General features: G+C 43.1%; 1 protein-coding gene across 14 annotated transcripts in view; it reads left to right on the forward strand.

The window, feature by feature from the left end:
- The first annotated feature begins 3,330 nt into the window (after nucleotides 1-3,330).
- ERC1 (ELKS/RAB6-interacting/CAST family member 1) overlaps nucleotides 3,331-20,304 on the forward strand; it is a 550,202-nt gene continuing 533,228 nt past the window's right edge. For 4 of the 14 annotated variants that reach the window (XM_066258688.1, XM_066258691.1, XM_066258695.1 and 1 more), the window contains exons 1-2: nucleotides 3,331-4,501; nucleotides 14,117-14,353. The gene's annotated coding sequence lies outside the window, so the exon portion shown is untranslated. The other 10 variants (XM_066258687.1, XM_066258692.1, XM_066258690.1 and 7 more) reach the window with 5 other exon arrangements.

Raw genomic sequence — 20,304 nt, forward strand, 5'->3', positions numbered from 1 at the left:
ATGGGTAAGTTAGGCCTTTATATCTGAGTGGGTGTGGTTTCTGATAATTGACATTAGTACTTTAAAAAGGGTTTTGTTGCAAATTCTTATATTTTCTCTAGCAATTTGTATATCATATATATTATTGATATATATAATAAATATATACATTTAATATTAAAATGAATAAAACAAAATGCAATTATATATTTTTTCTATTTTTTTTTTTTTTTGAGAGAGAGAGGGACAGAGAGACAGGAAGGGAGAGAGATGAGAAGCATCAATTCTTCGTTGAGGCACCTTAGTTGTTCGTTGATTGCTTTCTCATATGTGCCTTGACCCAGGGGCTACAGCAGACCGAGTGACCCCTTGCTCAAGCCAGCGACCTTGGGCTCAAGCTCGTGAGCCTTGCTCAAACCAGATGAGCCTGTACTCAAGCTGGCAACCTCGGGGTTTCGAACCTGGGTCCTCTGTGTCCCAGTCCGACACTATATCCACTGTCCCACCGCCTGGACAGGCTATTTCTTCTATATTTGAAAAATTTCCTTGACTGTATCTTTTAATTGTTAAGCTAAATTTATAATTTTGGCAATTACTTATTTCTAACTTCAAACCGTCCTTTTTATTCTTGGATTGTTTCTTCAACTGAATATAATACTTTTTTTCCATAGGTGTCATAAACATCTATGAGATTCTAATTAGCTTTTTTTAAGTTCTCTGATGTTTGTGTTTCCCCTGTGGTTACATTTTCTGTTTATCTTCTCCACTCCTCTCAAGTTGAAGCCTTACCTAAGATATCTAATAATCCTTGGTTGTGTGTTCATATTTAAGATGAGGTTGTTGGAATGCTGATTAGGAATGTTGTGAACTTAGGAGGGTCTTTCCGACGTGCACAAATTCACTCTAGATTGAATGGGTAGGGAATGGGTTATTGTACCAGAATGAAGAATGCTTTACTTAGTCATCAAATGCTCAAATAGCTGTCCAGGTTCCTCCCCAGAGTGTAACACTTGATTTTTATCTTGGGATAAATGCCCAGCTATTGTGCTGTTCCATACACATACCTTTATTTATTTTTTCAAACTTTATTTATTGATTTGAGTGAGAGAGGAAAGGCGAGAGAAAGAAACATCAATTTGTCATTCCACTTATTTATGCATTCATTGGTTGACTCTTGTATGTGCCCTGACCCAGGATTGAACCCACAACCTTGGTCTATGGGGATGATTCTCTAAACAATTGAGCTATCCTGCCAGGGCCAGACCTTTATTTAGGCTCCCTGTTTTCAGCCCTGCTTCTCACTCTTGCTGTCTTGTGTCTCCAAATTTCAGTCTCTCTAAATAATTTCTGGCTGCAGCACCTGATACACCTATTATACATTATAGTTTCTTCCTGTGTGCTTAGTCAGACTGCACTTATTTTCAGTGTGTAAAGTTTAAAGAAATCATGGGGTCCCCTTTCCATTTTCTTTTTTGTATGGGTTTATATGACTTAAAAATTCCTTCATAAGCATTTTAATGGGGTCGCAGGAAGAAGAGACAATGAATACATGTGCTCAGTTAGCCAAATTTAATAAACAAATCCTAAATGTAGGTTTAAAAAAGGACATTGGGGGCAGAATAGGAAATAAGAAAAATGACAACAACCAGTGGAATGGCAAACAAAACGACATAAAAAGCAAAGAAATTTAAAAACAAAAACAAAACTGTTTGTGATATTGACAATATTCCTGTGTATGAGTAACTTTGTGTTTAGCATCTTAACTCTCCACATCCACACATTCTAGGGATATGACGGATCTCAGACATTTAGTTCATACTCGATATCACAGTTAAAGAAGTAGGACCCAGAGATAAAGCTATTTTCTAAGGTAACACAGGTATAGAGAGTGGCAGAATGGAAACTATAAATATTTAATGACTCGCCCTGGCCGGTTGGCTCAGCGGTAGAGCGTCGGCCTAGCATGTGGAGGACCCAGGTTCGATTCCCGGCCAGGGCACATAGGAGAAGCGCCTATTTGCTTCTCCACCCCTCCGCCGCGCTTTCCTCTCTGTCTCTCTCTTCCCCTCCTGCAGCCGAGGCTCCATTGGAGCAAAGATGGCCCAGGCGCTGGGGATGGCTCTGTGGCCTCTGCCTCAGGCGCTAGAGTGGCTCTGGTCGCAATATGGCGACGCCCAGGATGGGCAGAGCATCGCCCCCTGGTGGGCAGAGCATCACCGCTGGTGGGCGTGCTGGGTGGATCCCGGTCGGGCGCATGCGGGAGTCTGTCTGACTGTCTCTCCCTGTTTCCAGCTTCAGAAAAATGAAAAAAAAAAAAAAAAAATTTAATGACTCACTACTCTTGACAGTCAAAGGATGACTTTTCTTAGGTAAATAGCCAGATGCCTGCCTGACCAAGCGGTGGCGCAGTGGATAGAGCATCGGACTGGGATGCAGAGGACCCAGGTTCGAGACCCCGAGGTCGCCAGCTTGAGTGCGGGCTCATCTGGTTTGAGGAAAAGCCCACCAGCTTGAACCCAAGGTCGCTGGCTCCAGCAAGGGGTTACTTGGTCTGCTGGAGGCCCGCAGTCAAGGCACATATGAGAAAGCAATCAATGAACAACTAAGGTGTTGCAACGCACAATGAAAAACTAATGATTGGTGCTTCTCATCTCTCTCTGCCCCTGTCTATCCCTCTCTCTGACTCATTCTCTGTCTCTGTAAAAAAAAAAGCCCTGGCCAGTTGGCTCAGCGGTAGAGTGTCCGCCTGGTGTGCGGGGGACCCGGGTTCGATTCCTGGCCAGGGCACATAGGAGAAGCGCCCATTTGCTTCTCCACCCCCCCCCCCCCCCCCTTCCTCTCTGTCTCTCTCTTCCCCTCCCGCAGCCAAGGCTCCATTGGAGCAAAGATGGCCCCGGCGCTGGGGATGGCTCCTTGGCCTCTGCCCCAGGCGCTAGAGTGACTCCGGTGGAGGCAGAGCAACGCCCCAGAGGGGCAGAGCTTCGCCCCTGGTGGGCGTGCCAGGTGGATCCCGGTGGGGCGCATGCGGGAGTCTGTCTGACTCTCTCCCCATTTCCAGCTTAAGAAAAAAAAAATATTAAAACTCTGTAAAAAAAAGAAAAAAGCCAGATGTCCAAGAAAATGAAATATTTTAGGATGCTTATTTGGCAGTCTAACCATCGGTAGCCATATGTTGAATGTATCGAAGGGGGCGACTATACAGCCAGACGCGGAACTGCAATAATGATCATGGGAGGGAAGAATTAGTGAGCCTGGGCAGGATAAACCAGTAGAATTTGGTGAATGAATGAAGGTGAATACCAAGGAGAGAAGAGAAGATATTAGTGGCATTATGAGAAAGTGTAAACTGGTTAATGGTGGTGGTGTAAAGTAAGTAGGGGTAAAATGATGATTCAGCTTTCAAGGGCATTTAAAATTATTTTAATAAACACTGGAAGGCTGGAAAGAAATACAATTCACATCACTCGTACACTCTTGGTGTAGATAGCTTACCCACATCTTTCAATTAGTGGAGCAGTCAGCCTCTCTGCAAGGTTCCAGCCAAAGAAACCCGACCGCGGAGTAACCCTGGGTTGCCTAAAATGCGGCACCAGTTGTCCCCTAGAATCGATCGGCTGTTGTGAAGCCTAAGACAGATAACGCAGCACAGTACCTGGCACATCGCAAGAAATGCACGTGGACATTAACTTCCGCCCAAGCTCTTCTCTCCAGCCCCAACCACTACAGGAAAGCGACCTACAAAGGCGCGGGTCTCCTGCGACACCTAAGTTCTTTCCTCAGGGCCGTGTCTCTTACTACCTCAGGTGCCACACTTCGCGAAAGCTAAGGGCTGGGGGAAATCCAGCTTTCCTCGGACAAAGGGCGCCCACTGCCAATCTAGAGCTGCTCCCTACGGCGGCGGCGGTCTAGGAGTTGTGTAACGGACCCCGCCAAGGCGGGGGTGGGGCGACTCTAAGGTTTGCGAAGACAACATTCCGCTCTCCGCCCGGCCGGTCCCCTTCCTACGGCAAGCAGAAGGAGACAAACGCCGCCTTTCCTAGCTCCCACCTACCGCCGCTTTCACGAGCTGCCTCCCGCTCTGCGCTCCCGTGGCCGCAGGGGCGGCGTGTGGGGGTGTGTACGTGTGGCTGCTCCGCGCTCGTGACTCAGCTTCCGCGCGGAGCCACTGCCGGAGCCTGAGTCACCCTTGCTTCCCAGCCTTTAAGCGGCCTTTCCTTGGAGGGCGCCGGAGGCCCCAGGCTGCAGAGTCGCGCCCCCGGGGGCGCGGGGAAGCGAGGCAGCTCGCCTGGGGGAAGGCGGAGCTCGCGGTCCCCGGCTGAGGCCTGGGGCGGGGCGAGGTGTCTCGCGCAGCGGGCGGGGCGCGGTGACGTCGGCGGGCGCCCGGGCGGTGCTGTGTCTGTGGTGGTGGCGGCGGCGGCGGCCGTAGTGGTGGCGGCGGCGGGGCGGCGGCGGGGCGGTGGCGGCAGGAGCGGCAGGAGCAGCAGCAGCAGCAGCCGTAGACACAACAGCAACCCCGAGCAGGGTGAGACGGCCGCGGTGGCGGCAGCTCAGAAGTCGGGCGGAATCTAGGGCTTCCCGCCTGTCGCTGGCCCCCAGGCTCTTTTTTTTTTGCCTTTTCTTACCCTGCTTCTTGCTCAGGGCCCTCGTTAGGCTGGGCAGCGCGTCCCCGGAGAGAGGCGGCGCTGTAGGTGAGGTTTCGGGACCACCTCCTTTTCTTGACCCCGCCGGGGGGATGGGGAAGTCCGGGGAGGGTCGGACCCCACCCCCAACCCATCTCTACCCACCCTAGCCCACCGGCGGGCTCCACCCAGCCGAGCTCTGGGATTGGGCGGGAGCGGAGGCCATAGATGTGGGGAATCCGGGGCGGGAGGTAGGAGGTGAGAGAGGGGGACTCTGAGCACTTGGAGAACCCATGGTGGAAGGTTGATGAGACATGATGTTGTGGGCGAGGTGGTGGCGAGATGGAGAAATTGGGGAGCCATGCAGAGGTTGGGGTGCGGTCAGGGTAGATCTGTGGGTTTGAGTGAATGATGTAAAATGTTGAAAAAGGTGAGGATTTTTTTTTTTCTAATGGGGAATGGTAAGATAGATGAACGGTTGTATTTCGGAAGGAAGATGAGCAGTGGATGTTGCCTTTGAGGCAGTTAGAGAAGCTAATGCATTAGGTCTCACATTTCTACTTTAGGGTTTTGGTGGTTTTTCTCTTTTTCGTCCTGGTGGGGTGGGTGGGTAGGGGGTGGGTCGGGGAGGGAGGAGAATTCCTCTGCTTTGGCTCAGGTGGGTAATTATGAGCGTGGATGGGTTTGAAGTTTTACACCCCTTAAGAAGAATGAGATCTTGGGTTAAGACAACTTCATTCAGATCTCATTACACTAGATCCTTAAAGGTGTTACTTTCCAGTCTTTTTTCTTTGACGAAAAGGTCTCCTTTTACCAACTTATTTACAAGTTCTATCCTGGCCCCTTAAGAGAAGGCCTGATAATCAGGTGGTTGCTTTGGAAGACACATTTCTGAGTAATAGTTGCAGGTGGTTGTAGTTGGCTGCTTTGGATGGATAAAATGAACAATTTGAACATTTCTGTTGGAGCTAATTATATGAAAACTGCTTAAACATTTTAAAGCACACCTGCCCTTTATAGCTAGTTTTTCAGTAGATCTTGATATTTAGAAATTTTGTGTTCAACACTTAGTATTATTATTTCTTGGTTGCAGATGTCTTTATTAGACACTTTAAAAATGAAGCAGAATAATGTTTTTTTGGTAGACCTCCCCCCTCAATTTCTCAGAAATGTTCTTAGAGTCTAATGCTTTAAAAATTCTCTCTAATAACATATTGGGGGCATGTGTCTGTCACTTCATAGGAAGTTGTTACTAACGGTAAACAGTGTTCAGTGTTATTCACACAGTGTTTCACAATTTAGCACATTAAATCAGAATCTTCTTTTCTGAATTTCTGCTCCCTATGAGATTATGCCCTGGCTGGTTGGCTCAGCTAGTGTCTGCCAGGCGTGTGGCAGTCTTGGGTTCAATTCCTAGTCAGGGCACACAGGAGAAGTGACCATCTGCTTCTTCAACCCCCCCCCCCCTTCTCTCCCATCCTTCTGCAGCCATGGCTTCATTGGCTCAGTGAGTTGGCCCTGGGTGCTGAGGATGGCTCCATGGCTTGTCCTCGGGTGCCAAAATAGCTCAGTTGTTGAGCAATGGGCCTCAAATGGGCAGAGCAGCAGCCCCAGGTGGGGGTTGCCAATGGATCCTGTTGGGCCCATGTGGGAGTCTGTCTCTGCCTCCCTACCTCTCACTTAAAAAAAAAAAAAGAGATTACAGTATTCACTGACCTTACCTATCAGTGTCATGTAAATTACCTCTTGCTCAGAAACAGGTCCTGTGATGGACATGTATTATGTAATGGATGGAAGTAGGCATGGCTCTCAATAATTCATTTATGGAGGAAGAGAAACCATCATGAAATAGAATTTAAGCAATGACTTTCCCAAGGCTTAATTTATTTGGGAACATAGCCAGAGAAGTGCTTTTCTGTTACTCAAGAGAGAAATATATAGATGTCTGTTTCAGTAGTTGCAGACCATTGCCTTTTTAATTTTTTTTTTTTTTTTTTTTGTATTTTTCTGAAGTTGGAAACGGGGAGGCAGTCAGACAAACTTCCGCATGCTCTGGACCTGGATCCACCTGGCATGCCCACCAGGGGGCGATGCTCTGCCCATCTGGGGCATCGCTCCGTTGCAACCAGAGTCATTCTAGCGCCTGAGGCAGAGGCCACAGAGCCATCCTCAGCGCCTGGGCCAACTTTGGTCCAATGGAGCCTTGGCTGCAGGAGGGGAAGGGAGAGACAGAGAGGAAGGAGAGGGGGAGGGGTGGAGAAGCAGATGGGTGCTTCTCCTCTGTGCCCTGGCTGGGAATCAAACCCGGGACTCCTGCACGCTGGGCCGACGCTCTACCACTGAGCCAGCCAGCCAGGGCCATTGCCTTTTTAAACATGCCTACTTAATGAGCGGACTCATCTTTTAGCAAATACTTCTGCTTGAAAAGATTTATAGGGAAGAGATACAATAGCTGTTAAAGAGAGAAAGAGTGAGGTCCAATTGTAATTATAAATAAAATATTTAACTGTATTCAGACATATCAAGTTGTAAATTGGTACAATGAATAGTTCTGATTTTAGATTAGATACTTAGAAGGAAGAATTAAAATTCACATATTTAGTTTTGGGTTTTAAATTATAGTTTGGTTTAATTGGGTACACATGGGTACAAATGTGAAGATTCCAGGTGAAACCTTATGTATATTGCTAAATGACACTTGCATGACTGAGATTGAGATGTGATTCTTGTGGGAATGAGATCATATGATTTGGGGACACTAAAGGACAGTTGCATGGCCTACAGTGAGATGCGATTCTTGTGGGAGTGAAATCATGATTTGGGGAGATGATCTATTTTTCTTTAGAATGTATTATGCCTGGAAAAAACCCCTACAAATAAAAAAAATTGAATTTATTGGGGTTACATTAGTTAGTAAATTATATACCCTATTTCCCCATGTATAAGACACACCCTTTTTTGAAAAATTTGGGGTCTAAAAACTGGGTGCATCTTATACAGTGGTTGTGGCATTTCAAATGCCATAGATGGAACTGAGGATGAGGCAATATATGAAGACAGTGATTTGTCATCAGACTAAGACGAGGAAGCTAATGGATGGGAGTTTTGACAGTGATGAGAAGTTGTATGAATTTTATAATGAATAAAACTTGAGTTCAGTGACTTTATGTAATACATTTTTTTCCAGTTTTCGGTCCTCAAAATTAAGGTGCGTCTTATACATAGGGAATATGGTAGTGTTCATGTGTATAGTTCTATAATACATCGTCTGTATATTGTGTGTTCACCACCCCAAGTCAAGACTCCTTCCATCACCATTTATCTTTCTTTTACTGTCTTCTACCTCCCCTCTCCCCGCCTTTCCCTCTGGTAATCATACTGTTACCTGTGTCTATGAGCTAGCTAGCTTGCTTTCTCTCTCTCTCTCTCTCTCTCTCTCTCCCCTCCCCTCCCCTCCCCTCCCCCTCCTCCTCCCCTCCCCCTCTCCCTTCCCTTCCCTTCCCTTCTCTTTCCCTCCCTCCCCCCTCTCTCCCTCCCTCCCTCTCTCTCTTTCTCTCTCTCTTTATTTCTCTTTTTAATTGAGAGGTGGGAGGCAAATACAGACTCCTGTATGCACCCTGACCGGGATCCATCCTACCAGCTGATGTCTGGGTCACTGCTCTGTTGCTGGCAACCTAGCCATTTTAGCACCTGATGGATGGCCATGAAGCCATCCTCAGTGCCTGGGCCAACTTTTCTCAAACCATTCGAACCATAGCTGTGGGAGGGGAGGAGAAGTGAGAGAGATGGGAAAGGGGTGGAGAAGCAGATGGTTGCTTCTCCTATGTGCCCTGACTGGGAACTGAACCCAGGACTTCCACACACTGGGCCGACTCTCTACCATTGAGCCAACCAGCCAGGGCGCCTCTCTCTCTCTCTCTCTCTCTCTCTCTCTCTCTCTCTCTCTCTCTCTCTCTCTTAATCCCTTCACCTTTTTCACCCAGCCTTGAATATCCCCCTTCTCTCTAACAGCTGTCAGTCTGTTCTCTGTAAGTCTGTTGCTGTTTTATATGTTAATATTGTTCATTAGGTTCCATGTCTGGGTAAAATCATATGGTACTTTTCTTTCACTGATTGGCTTATTTCACTTAGCATAATACTCTTCAGGTCTATCCATGCTGTTGCAAAAGGGTAAGACTTCCTTCTTTTTCCCCCAAGCTGAATAGTATTCCATACTACAGCCTTTTATCCACTTCTCTACTGATGGACACTTGGGCTGATTCCAGATCTTGGCTATTGTAAGTAATGCTGCAGTGAACATAGGAGTGCATTCTCTTATTTTATTTTTTTTTAAATTAAGTGAAAGCAAGGGAGGCAGAGAGACAGACTCATGCATGAGCTCTGACTGGAATTGACCCAGCAAGCCCACTATGGGGCAATGCTCTGCCCACCTGGGATGTTGCTCTGCAACTAAGGTATTTTTAGCACCTGAGGTGGAGGTCATGGAGTCATCCTCAGCACTGGTGGCCAACTTGCTCAAATCAATTGAGCCATGGCTGTGGGAGGAGGAGAGAGAGAGAGAGAGAGAGGGGATGGGGAGGGGTGGAGAAGCAGACAGTTGATTCTCCTGTGTGCTCTGACCAGGAATTGAACCCAGGGCATCTACATACAGGGCTGACACTCTACCACTAAGCCAGCCAGACAGGGCCTATATTCTTTCGAATTAAGTAAAACTCCTACATTTTATTTTTTAAGAAATGTCGTTTGCTGGTCATGACTGTGATATCCTTATTGAATCTGTTGAAGTGTCCTTATTTTCCATTACTAAAGTCAGACAAGTATGTCAGTCTGTTAATTAACGTTAATACTGGAGACAAAATAAAAGTGAAGGTTCTAATAGCAACTGCTCTTGCTCTTTTTTTTTTTTTTTTGTATTTTTCTGAAGCTGGAAACGGGGAGAGACAGACAGACTCCCGCATGCGCCCGACCGGGATCCACCCGGCCCGCCCACCAGGGGCGAAGCTCTGCCCACTAGGGGGCGATGCTCTGCCCCTCCGGGGCATCGCTCTGCCGAGACCAGAGCCACTCTAGTGCCTGGGGCAGGGGCCAAGGAGCCATCCCCAGCGCCTGGGCCATCTTTGCTCCAATGGAGCCTTGGCTGCGGGAGGGGAAGAGAGAGACAGAGAGGAAGGAGGGGGGGGTGGAGAAGCAAATGGGCGCTTCTCCTATGTGCCCTGGTCAGAAATTGAACCCGGGTCCCCCGCATGCCAGGCCGACGCTCTACCACTGAGCCAACTGGCCAGGGCTTGCTCTTTTTTTTAAAAAGAAAGTTTTATTGCCTGACCTCTGGTGGCGCAGTGGATAAAAGTGTCGACCTGGGAACACAGGTTGCCGGTTCAAAACCCTGCACTTGTCTGGTCCAGGCATATATGGGAGTTAATGCTTCCCCCTTCTCCCCCCTTTCTCTCTCTCTCTCACCCTGCCTCCTCTCTAAAATAAATAAATAAAAAAAAAAAGAAAAGAAAAAGAAAGTTTTATTGATTGATTTTAGAGAGGAAGGGGTGGAGAGAGAGAAAGAGAGAGAGAGGGAGAACAGCAGTCTGTTCCTGTATGTGCCCTTACCCGAGATTGAGCCAGCAACCTTTGCATATTGGGACGATACTGTAACCAAGTAAGCTCTCCCGCCAAGGTGATAGCTATCTTTTTCTAAACCAGTGGTCACCAACCCCCGGGCTGTGGACCAGTACCGGTCTGTGGGCCATTTGGTACCGGTCCGCAGAGAAAGAATAAATAACTTACATTATTTCTGTTTTATTTATAATTAAGTCTGAATGATGTTTTATTTTTAAAAAATGACCAGATTCCCTCTGTTCCATCCGTCTAAGACTCCTTCTTGCCGCTTGTCTTGGTCACGTGATAATTTATCCGTCCCACCCTAAAGGCCGGTCTGTGAAAATATTTTCTGACATTAAACCAGTCCGTGGCCCAAAAAAGGTTGGGGACCACTGTTCTAAACTATCTTAATGACTTAAGAAGTAGAATAAGACCTGTTAAATGTGCAGTTTACACATACTGTATCAAAAACATTGATGGAGAAAGACCAGGGAATGAAGTATTTTGGTTAATCAAATAATAATCAGTAAGTACATCAATGGTCAATTTTCAGAGAAATATAATGTAATAAAGTAAACAAAAATATGTAGAATGTAATTCTATGGCTCGTTAGTATGCCTTGGGGCACTGTTTCATTTACTTATTCATTTAACAGTTATTATTGGGTATGGTTCTGGCTAGTTTTTTAGCTGTTGCGAATTACAATAGTGAATAAAGCTGACAAAAATCTTTGCCTTCCTGGAAGTTACCTTTTAGATATCTTCTGGGGATATAGGAGGAACCCAAGAAAGAAGATTGCTAAGAGGAATTATTAGGACAACCAGGGAGTGGGATGTACTAGAAGTGAAGGAAAGGAAGTTTTCAAGGAGGATGGAATAATCAACTGTGTCTTTGTTTAAAGATGTGTCAGAGTGTTGGATGAGAGAATTATGCTTGATTATAATGTTTAATACCAGAGAAATTACCAAATGCTTTTTAGTGTGAGATGAGACATGTCCCTGGATTGATTTAAAAAAAAAAATTATTATTTTCAGAACAAAATAGGCAGTCTGGGAGTTTATACTTTTACTGCACTAAAGAGAGATGTGACTTTGTTGTTAATCTTTTTTTTTTATTTTTATGACAGAGACAGAGAAAGACTGAGAGAAGGACAGATAGGGACACACAGACTGGAAGGGAGAGAGATGAGAAGCATCAATCATTAATTTTTCGTTGCAACACCTTAGTTGTTCATTGATTGCTTTCTCATATGTGCCTTGAGACTGTGGGCCTTCAGCAGACCGAGTAACCCCTTGCTCAAGCCAGCGACCTTGGGTCCAAGCTGGTGAGCTTTGCTCAAACCAGATGAGCCCGCGCTCAAGCTGGCGACCTTGAGCTCTCGAACCTGGGTCCTCCTCATCCCAGTCCCACACTCTATGCACGGCGCCACCGCCTGGTCAGTCTATATTTTAGTTTTTTGCAATCTGTATTTGTTCTCATAATTTAAGTCTAGCCACAGACTTTTGTTTTATAACTTTGTTCTTTAGCTTTATTGAGAGATAGTTTACATATACAATTCACGCATTTAAAGTGTACAGTTAAATTTTGTTTGTGCAATCATTATGACAATAATTTTAGAACATTTTATCACCTCAAAAGAATTGTTAGACTAGTACTGTTCAATAGAACTTTCTGCAATGACAGAAAAGTTCTATATGGTCACTAGTCATTATAGTAGGTACTTGTCACATATGCTAGTGTGACTGAGAAACTGAATTGTTAATTTTATTGAAATTAATTTAAATAGCCTTTGTGACTATTTTGAGCAGTACAGTTACACATTTATAGATTGATGAATCTAATATTGGACTATGGCTATATTTTATTTTTTTAGATTTTATTCATTTTAAAGAGGGGAGGGGGGGGGAGAAACAAGCATCAATTCCCATATGTATCTTGATCAGGCAAGCCCAGGATTTTGAACTGGCAACCTCAGCATTCCAGGTTGATACTTTATCCACTGTGCCACCACAGGTCAGGCCTCTGGAAATATTTTAGAATAGATTATTTAAAAGGTAGTTTTGGAATCCTTGTTGAGGGAAATAGCAATCACTAGGATTCAGCATGGATTTACTAGTTCACATCAGATAGTAAGTCTAGTTTCCTAGAATTGACATGGTTCCTAGACTGATAAAGGAAATATAGTAGTTGTAATGTATCTAGACTTAAGCTGGATCTTTTCATGTTGTTTTTGTGGAAAATATGAAAAAATATGTCCTAGATTTCTTGAGAATAGGGGGCTGTCATGTAGTCTCTACTGAGCAAGTAATAGATACTTACTGTCTGATGAATAAATGGATAATAATGCAACTAAGTGACTTCACAAATGGTTATAAATTGCTCTACCCAGAGATTAGAGTGTTGCTTACTGAGGATGATGGGTAATGAACCAAGAGTGGTGGAAATGTGAACTAGATAGTTGCCAGCATGTCCTCACTGAGTGTGGAGGCCGTTCAGGTGGTTACTAGCTCATAGTAAAGAGGCAGCATTAGAAGACTGTGTTGCTGAACAGCATGAGAATCAGAATAACGAGGATTTTACATGAGGGTTCAGGAAATGGTCTGGAGGTGGCATTGGAAGAAAGATAGGCACCAGCCTCATTTTTCTAATATTGGGTGTAGAATATGAGAGACTTAGTATTCTCCACTTGAAAGGACTGCATGTAAAGAGGTGTCTGAGAAAGCCAGTTTTCAGTTAAGGCAGAGAGATTGTGAGACCTTTCAGAGGAGTTTCTTGATAATGGAATGAAATTTATTTATTTATGATTTTAATTTGTGTTTACATAGATTCAAGTCAGAATGAAATTTCTTGAAAGTATATATTTCCACCCTATTGACTTCTTAGTATCATCACTTAAACTTTGAAAAGTCTCTCTCATCTTTCCAGAAACTCTTCTTCAACTTTATACTTCCTGTAAGTCTTGCTCTAAGTTGTTTTCTGTCTTACAGCCAAACCTTTTTGAAAGAATTGTCTGCATTTGCTATACATCTCCATTTTTTCACCTGAGATTTTCTTCTCAACCTGTCTTGTTTTGTCTTAGTTTCTCTGAAAACTTTTGCTGGGGTTACTAATGTCTTTAAAGACAATAGCTATTTTTCTGTCCTCTTATTTCACCTCTTAGCAGCTTACTGGTTGTCTATTGCTATGCAACAAATTACCCCCAAACTTAAAACAGCAATCATTTGTTGTTTCACAGTTTCTGTGGGTCAGGCATCTGGGTGTGGTGTGTCTGATTCAGGGTCAATCATAAGGCTGCAGTCAAATGTTAACTTGAATGCAGTCATCTCAAAGGTGACTGGGAGAGGGTCTGCTTCTAAGCTTACTCATGAGGCTCCTGGCAGGTTTTGAAGTCATTGCTGGCTGATGGAGAAATCAGTCTCTTTGCCATTTAGTTTCTGCATAGGATTACTAGCTACATTGAATTTTGCTTCTTCCAGGTTGAAAACTGTGGAGGAGGAGGTGGGGAGGGAAGATAATAACCAATGTTTTTGTAACCTAATGTAGGACGTGACATTCTATCACGTTTGCTCTATTGTTCATTAGAAGGGAATTACTAGGTCCAACACACACAAGGGCAGTGGGGAGGAGGATCCCACAAGAGCACGAATACTAGGAGGTAGAGATCATTTAGAGCCATTTTCAAGACTACCTACTACAGTAGCCTTTGACACAGTTGATTTCTGTTTCCTTTGTAAAACTCTCACTGATATTGGGGTCTTCTGATTACACTTGAGTTTTTCTTCCTGGGCCTCTGTCCTCTCTTTCTCAGTCAACTTTGTTCAACCTTTTTCTACTCATTCATTAAATGTTTGAATTTCTGTGGGTGATTCATCTCCTATATTTACTTTTTTATCTGTATGTTGAGTATTCATTCTTTCTGTTTTTAGTTTTTACCTTTCTCCTGTGTCTGAGGATCAACAAGGAGCCAGTGGCCTTATCATCCCCTTAAAGCCTGAAAAGGAATTCAGTGGCACTGGAGAAAGAGACACACAGAATTGAAAGCTTTAAAGAACACGGGACTGGATAATTCAGTATCTGTGTGTTTGTGTATACTTCTGTGGTGGAAAGGACAGTTGATGGGGTCCGAAGAGACTAAGGTGACTCAAGACTTTCACATGGAGAAGGTAAGCTATCAGCTATCAATAGAAGCAGAGTTGTATAATATAGTAGTGACTAGCCATATTTAGCTATTTAAATTTATAGTGATTTAAATGAAGGAAGATTAAATTTAGTTCCTCAGTTGCACTAGTAGTGTTACGTGTTTTCAATAGCCAGACGGAACTTGTGGCCTCTGTATAAGACAGTGCAGATATACAACATTTCCATTGTCTCAGAAAGTTCTGTAGCACAGATTGGTGTGCAGTTTTTTTGTACCTACCACCTTTCCCCCAGAGAAAAGTCAAAATAATAGTTGGTATTCTCCAGTCTCCTAAGAACTCCAGCTCCACAAAATCCTAAGGGATTCTGTGAGTCAGACACAATCACAACCACTACTACCACTGCCCCGTCATCATCAAGTGTAAGACACTTCTCTAGTCAGAGAGGGTTCTATTAGACAGCACTGGGCTAGAGGGATAGTGATGCCATTCACTGAGCTATTGATGGCTGTGGTGGGGGCAACAGGAACCTCTGGAGAGTACTGTCCAGTAGAAACAATGTGAACTACATATGTAATTAAAATTTTAGTGACCACATTATAGAATAAAAAGAAATTATTAGATTCTATAATTTTATAATGTATTTTATTTAACCCAAAACACCCAAAATATAATTTCAACATGTTAAAACATATTTAAAAAATTATTAATGAGCAATTTTATATTATTTTTTAGAACCAAGTCTTTGAAATCAATTGTGTACTTTTAAAGCATATCTTAATTCATATGCTAGGTTTTTCTCAGAAACACTGATCTATATTTAGACTTTATAAAATTTACTGTTGAAAAAGTAGATTCACATACCCAACTAATTCCAGATAGGCTTAAAAGTTTTTGATCAACTGAATTAATTATTAGTTTTTAAATTTAACTTTCATTATTTTTTCAATTACAGTTGATATTTAATATTATTTTAGTTTCAGATGTACAGCATAGTGGTTAGGCAGTCATATACTTTACCAAGTGTTCCCCTGATATTTCTAGCATCTGGCATTATACATAATTATCGCAATGTTATTGAGTGTACTTTCTTTTCTTTTTGACAGAGACAGAGTCAGAGAGAGGGACAGATAGGGACAGGCAGGAAGGGAGAGAGATGAGAAGCATCAATTTTTCGTAGCAGCACCTTAGTTCATCAGTTGCTTTCTCATATGTGCCTTGGCGGGGGGGCTATAGCAGAGCAAGTGACCCCTTGTTCAAGCCAGTGACCTTTGGGCTTAAGCCAGCAACCATGGGGTCATGTCTATGATCCCATGTTCAAGCCAGTGACCCTGTGCTCAAGCTGGTGAGCCTGCACTCAAGCTGGCGACCTCAGGGTTCCTAACCTAGGATCTCTGCGTCTCGTCTGACACTCTAGCCACTGCACCACCACCTGGTCAGTTATTGACTGTATTTTCTATGCTGTATTTTACATCCCCTTGACTGTTGTAGAACTGCCAATTTGTATTTCTTAATTCCTTCACCCCTTTCACCCAGACCCTCAAAGTCCCTCCCACCTGATAATCAGCAGTTTGTTCTCTGTATCTATGAGTTTGTTTCATTAATTTTTGTTTTTTAGATTTCATATATAAGTGAAATCAAAATTTTTTTTTTGTCTGATTTATTTTTCATAATACCCTCTAGGTCCATCCATGTAATTACAAATGGTAAGATTTCATTCTTTTTTTTTCTGGCTGAATAATATTCCATTTTATATAAGCACCACATCTTTTTCCAATTGTCTATTGATAGACCTTAGGTTGCTTCCATATCTTGGCTGTTGAAAATAATTCTGTAATAAACCTAGGGATGCACTAATATTTTTATTTTTAAGTTTTTAAATATTCATTTTAGAGAGGAGAGAAAGAGAGAGAGAGAGAGAGAGAGAGAAAGAGAGATGTCGGGAGCCGATCCACAACTGCTGGCTGACAAGGTCACAGCAGAAGAAGACCCACAACTGCTGGCTGACAAGGTCACAGCAGAAGATGATCAAAAACTGCTGATTGACAAAGTCACAGCAGAGAAGACCAATGGCTGCGGGGTGACAAAGTCACTGCAGTGAAGACCAATGGCTGTGGGGTGACAAAGTCACCGCAAAGGAAAGGCACAACGATACTTCCCCCTTTGACTTTTTGAATTAATCTGGCCTTATATCCCCCCTTTTCTGGGTGTGTGCTATTATTTGTGGCACAGGGATAATAGTACCGTGCTTTCCCTGTAGATTCGTAGTGATTTCTTTGGAAATGAGACAGAGGGTGTGAGTTCCACAGAAAAGCCTGTAAGCCCCTTGAACTGAGCTCATAGACATAAGAGGCTGGCTATGATATCCCTCGTAAAGGGTTAAGTCTAGGAGAATTCCTTCTTAATCATGTTAGAAAGAATAGATTGTGACTTGTGAATGGGTAGGAGGCAATGGCTGTGCACAGAGCACCCTTCGGCCTTCACTTAACATTTTTTCCTCCCTAGCCTTTTCATGTGATAAGTAGAGAAACATTCCTTTCTTCCTGCTTATTTGATCTGCAAATAGTGGTATATTCTGAGAAGAATAGAGTCAGAACTTAACTAGTGTTTAAATATAATAAATAAGTAATATTTGACTAGACAATAGTATCTTAGGTAAGGTATAGTAGAATGGCCCATTGTGTGGCCTAGGATGAGAGCGTAGTCAGCAAGAAAAGAATGTTTTACTAAGAGAATTAATTGTCTTTTGACTAAAGGCAATTGCTAGGCTTTCTCAATGAGATGTTCTCATGAAATTTACATACTTTCCAAAATTCTGTAATAATGAGAAAAATGTAGGAAGTAATAACAGTTAATGTCTTGTGTTGCTGCTGGGCTATCTTGCAAGTGCACTCTGCATATCTTTGGGTGAAAGCTATTCTTAATGTTATGTTAATTTCTTTAGAGGCAAGCCTTTCAGAATCTTGTGAGAAAAAGTAGGACACTGCATAAACTCAAGGCCATTTACCTGAGCAAGCGGTGGTCCATTGTTAGTCCTCTGCTAAATCTCTCTCTGCCCCTTAACTCATGACAGACTAATACTTTAAAAGCTTTTATTGATGTTGTTATTCAAGTTATTTTGAATGATTTGCTACCTGATTTGTGACTCATAGATGTAAATTAACTGTTATCCGGAAACATGCAAACATAGTGAAACAAAAGCAATAATTAACACCATGTGATTGTAACTCGGTGTGCGAGTATAAAAAGGGAGCTATACTAGCATTTGGCAGAGATGCCTGGCAGTAAATGCTAACCGGAGAATAAAGAGAAAGAAAAGAATTCGGCTCTCTCACTCGATTTTCGCCGAAGCCGTCTCCTCCTGTGGGACCCCTGGATCCCCCCCGGGGCTGGACCCCGGCAGAGAGAGAGAAGGGGGGAGGAGCAGGAAGCATTAACTCCCATATGTGCCTTGACCAGGCAAGTGCAGGGTTTCAAACTGGCAACCTCAGCGTTCCAGGTCGACGCTTTATCCACTGCGCCACCACACGTCAGGCTGCACTAATATCTTTTTGAATTAGTGTTTTGTATTTCTTCAGATAAATACCAAGAGATGGGATTGCTGGGTCATGTGGTAGTTCTTTTTTAAGTTTTTGCAGGAGCCTCCATACTGTTTTTCATAGTGACTACACCAGTTTACAATCCCACCAGCAGTGCATAAGTGTCCCCTTTTCTCCACATCCTCACTAGCACTTGCTATTTGTTATTTATTGATGAGAGCCATGCTAATAAGTGTGAGGTGATACCTCATTATGATTTTAATTACATTTCTCTGGTAATTAGTGATGTTGAGCATCTTTTTGTGTGTTTTTGGCATTCTGTATGTTCTTTTTAAGTGTTCTTTTTAAGTCCTTTGCCCATTTTTAAATCAGATTGCTTGTCTTTTTAGTGTTAAGTTGTATGAGTTCCTTATATATTTTGGATATTAACTCCTTACTGGATGCATCATTGGTAAATATCTTCTTCCATTCAGAATGTTGCCTTTTCTTTTTTTTTTTTTTTTTTTTTTTTTCATTTTTCTGAAGCTGGAAACAGGGAGAGACAGTCAGACAGACTCCCGCATGTGCCCAACCGGGATCCACCCGGCACGCCCACCAGGGGCGACGCTCTGCCCACCAGGGGGCGATGCTCTGCCCATCCTGGGCGTCGCCATGTTGCGACCAGAGCCACTCTAGCGCCTGGGGCAGAGGCCAGAGAGCCATCCCCAGCGCCCGGGCCATCTTTGCTCCAATGGAGCCTTGGCTGCGGGAGGGGAAGAGAGAGACAGAGAGGGAAAGCGCGGCGGAGGGGTGGAGAAGCAAATGGGCGCTTCTCCTGTGTGCCCTGGCCGGGAATCGAACCCGGGAGAATGTTGCCTTTTCATTTTGATTTCCTTTTCTGTGCAAAACCTTTTTAGTTTGATGTAGTCACATTATTTATTTATTATTTTTCCCCCTTGCTGAAGGAGACATGCAAAAAATATTACTAAGAACAGTATCCAAGAGTTTACTGCTTGTATTTTCTTTTAGGAGTTTTATGGTTTTGAGTCTTACATTTTAGTGTCTAGTCCATTTTGAGTTTATTCTTGTATATGGTCTAAGAAAGTGGTATAGTTTCATTTTTTTTGTATATATCTGTTCTGTTTTCCCAACACCATTTTTTGAATAGACTTTATTTCATTTGTTGAATAGTCTTTACTTTATTGTATATTCTTGCCTTCTTTGTTGTAGGTTAATTCACTGTTTATTTCTAGGTTCTTTATTCTGTTCCATTGATTTATATGTCTGTTTTTATGCCAGTACCATGATGTTTTGATTACTATAACCTTGTAGTATAGTTTGATATCAGGTAGCATGATATCTCTAAGTTTGTTCTTCTTTCTCAAGGTTTTTTTGGCTGTTTGGGTTCTTATGTGATTCCATATCACTTTTACAATTACTTGTTCCAGTTCTGTGAAAAATGCCATTGATATTTTGATAGAGATAGCATTAAATCTAAGAATGCTTTATTCTTAGTAAGGTAGTAAGGGCATTTTAAGGATGTTGGGGTTTCCTATCTTTGAGTATGGAATATGCTTTTGTTTATTTGTATCTTAAATTTATTCCTTCAGTAATAATATAAAATAACTTCTCTCAAATTCTCCTAATATAATCAGTCCTCAATAAACATTAGAGAATGTATACCACTAATTTGCATGACAGAATCCCAGTGCCTAAAAGACTTAACACTCATATATCCATCATAGGTGTATGGCCGGGAAAATAAACATCATGATGGACTCTGGATTATTATATTGTGCTCATGGACTAAGTCTGTATAGTTTCTCTTGTGTTCAGTTCCACTGGTTTCTACTATGTTAACAGCAGTTACTGACACAGAACTCCTTGGAAGATTATCTCCACCAGCACAGGACCAGTGGGAACAGAAGTCACAACAGAGTAGATCTCACATCCCAAGCCTTTTCAGAGCCATTACTCTAAGTTGAAACATTACTGTGAACACCAAGTTCTTTAGGTTTTGCTAACTTGCTTTCACCTGTAGAGTTCATTGATAATATCATTTTCTGGGCCTTCTTTCAAAGGATGTTCGACTTGATTGGTTTTTGTGGGCTGATACTCACTTTTCTCACTATGTCTAAATTGTGATTTTAGTTAAATGAATCCAGATCACTAAGAACCCTTTTGGACAGAGCCCTGGAAGCCAAAGAAGGCATGATGCTCTACAGCATGTTTTCATAAATGTTTGCATATTTTTGGATGGTCCAGTCTATAGGCAAATGTATTCTCCGGCCCTTTGCCCTGATCACCATCTTCCACCACCACCACTAGGGTTAATTCTTCTTAAAACCCACTTCAGTTTGGAGTCGTTTCTTCTCAGCATGTTTATGCACTTACACCTGAGTGTTCTATGGAAGAAGCTCAGCATTTCTGTTGCTGGGCTGAGATGACCACCAGAGAGGA

The sequence above is a fragment of the Saccopteryx bilineata genome, chromosome 2, assembly GCF_036850765.1.
Source record: "Saccopteryx bilineata isolate mSacBil1 chromosome 2, mSacBil1_pri_phased_curated, whole genome shotgun sequence".
Lineage (NCBI taxonomy): Eukaryota > Metazoa > Chordata > Mammalia > Chiroptera > Emballonuridae > Saccopteryx > Saccopteryx bilineata.